Source organism: Capsicum annuum, chromosome 3 (genome assembly GCF_002878395.1).
Source record: "Capsicum annuum cultivar UCD-10X-F1 chromosome 3, UCD10Xv1.1, whole genome shotgun sequence".
In the NCBI taxonomy this organism is placed as follows: Eukaryota; Viridiplantae; Streptophyta; class Magnoliopsida; order Solanales; family Solanaceae; genus Capsicum; species Capsicum annuum.
The window spans coordinates 259,086,256-259,088,755 of NC_061113.1; positions in this window are offsets into that span (position 1 = coordinate 259,086,256).

The window sequence follows — 2,500 nt, forward strand, 5'->3', positions numbered from 1 at the left end:
GAACAATCAAAAAAGGGGTTTCACCTTCAATCATAAACAATAATTCGATAGAAAATTTGAAAGAGAGAGTTAAACTAAATAGGATTCATACTATCTTTCTTCCGAATACTGATTACCAAGAATTTGAACAAAAAGTGGATACAATTGATAAAAAAACCATTATCAACAGAAATTGACGAGTTCTTAACTATAATCAATGAATTCGGTAACGAACCAAAGTCGAGTTTAAATTTGAAAGACCTTTTTTTATTTTCAGACCAAGAACAGGTAAGAACGAACTCAGAAAAAAAACTAAATTTTTAAAATTTGTATTCAACGCAATTGATCCTAATGAGACAAAACCTGGAAATAAATCGATAGGAATAAACGAAATAAGGAAAAAAAAACCTCACTGGTCATGTAAATTAATCACCAAATTGGACCAACAATTGGGTAAATTTGAAGATGGTCTATCAGTAGATTATCAAATTTAGTTTATTGGTACACAATTGAATCACTCAGTCCGGGGGGGACTACCACCGCTCCTCTCTTCTCGAGAATCCTTACATCCCTTATCAGTGTATGGACAACTATCTCACAAGCACAGTTTTAGGTTTGGCCTCAAAGGAAAAATAAAATGGAGCACCTAACAACGCATCTTCACATACCAAGAACTACGAGATCACCCCTTTCATGCTAGGGTTACGAAGGGATCGTACCATTCGAGTTATTTTTTTCTTAACTCGAAATCAAAATGGGAGCAGGTTTGAAAAAGGATCTTAGAGTGTCTAGGGTTGGGCCAGGAGAGTCTCTTAACGCCTTCTTTTATCTTCTCATCGGAGTTATTTCACAAAAACTTTCCAGGGTAAGGAAGAAGAGGGGAACAAGCACACTTGGAGAATGAAGGATGAATCTCTCTCAAAAAGGAATCTATTGATTCTATCCCATTGGTTAGACCGTAGGTGTGATGATTTACTTCACGGGAGAGGTCTCTGGTTCAATTCCAGGATGGCCCAGCTGCGCCAGGGAAAAGAATAGAAGAAGCATCTGACTACACCATGCATGATCCACTTGGCTCGGGGGGATATAGCTCAGTTGGTAGAGTTTCGCACTTGCAATTGAGTCATAGCGATTACGGGTTGGATGTCTAATTTTCCAGGCGGTAATGATAGTATCTTGTACCTGATTCGGTGGCTCACTTTTTCTAAGTAATGGGGAAGAGGACCGAAACGTGCCACTAAAAGACTCTACTGAGACAAAGATGGGCTGTCAAGAATACAGAGGAGGTAGGATGGGCAGTTGGTCAGATCTAGTATGGATCGTACATGGACGGTAGTTGGAGTCGGTGGCTCTCCCAGGGTTCCCTCATCTGAGATCTCTGGGGAAGAGGATCAAGTTGGCCCTTGCAAACAGCTTAATGCACTATCTCCCTTCAACCCTTTGAGCGAAATGCGTCAAAAGAAAAGGAAGGAAAATCCATTGACCGACCCCATCATCTCCACCCCATAGGAACTATAAGATCACCCCAAGGACTCCTTCGGTATCCAGGGGTCACGGACCGACCATAGAACCCTATTGAATAAGTGGAACACATTAGCTGTCCGCTCTCAGGTTCGCCAGTCAGGGTTGGAGAAGGGCAATTACTCATTCTTAAAACCAGCATTCTTAAGACCAAAGAGTCGGACGGAAAGGGGGGAAAGCCCTTCGTTCCTGGTTCTCCTATAGTTGGATCCTACGAAACTACAAGAATCCTTAGTTAGAATGGGATTCCAACTCAGCACCTTTTGAGTGAGATTTTGAGAAGAGTTGCTCTTTGGAGAGCACAGTAAGATGAAAGTTATAAGCTGTGTTTAGGGGGGAGTTATTATCTATCATTGGCCTCTATGGTAGAATTAGTTGGGGGACCTGAGAGGCGGTAGTTTACCCTGCGTCGGATGTCAGCGGTTTGAGTTCGCTTATCTCCAACTTGTGAACTTAGCTAATACAAAGCTTTATGATAGCACCCAATTTTTTCGATTCGGCAGTTCAATCTATGATTTATCATTCATGGACGTTAATAAGATCTATCCATTTAGCAGCACCTTAGGATGGCATAGCCATAAAAGTGAAGGGCGAGGTTCAAATGAGTAAAGGCTTAAGATGGATACCTAGGCACCCAAGAGATGAGGAAGGGCATAGTAATCGATGAAATGCTTCGAGGAGTTGAAAATAAGCATAGATCTGAAGATTCCTGAATAGGGCAACCTTTCGAACTGCTGTTGAATCCATGGGCAGGCAAGAGATAACCTGGCAAACTAAAACATCTTAGTAGCCAGAGGAAAAGAAAGTAAAAACGATTCCCATAGTAGCGGTGAGCGAAATGGGAGCAGCCTAAACTGTGAAAACGGGGTTGTGGGAGAGCAATACAAAATTCGTGCTGCTAGGCGAAGCAACCTGAATGTTGTACCCTAGATGGAGAAAGTCCAGTAGCCAAAAAAATCACTAGCTTACGCTCTGACCCGAGTAGCATGGGGCACGTGGA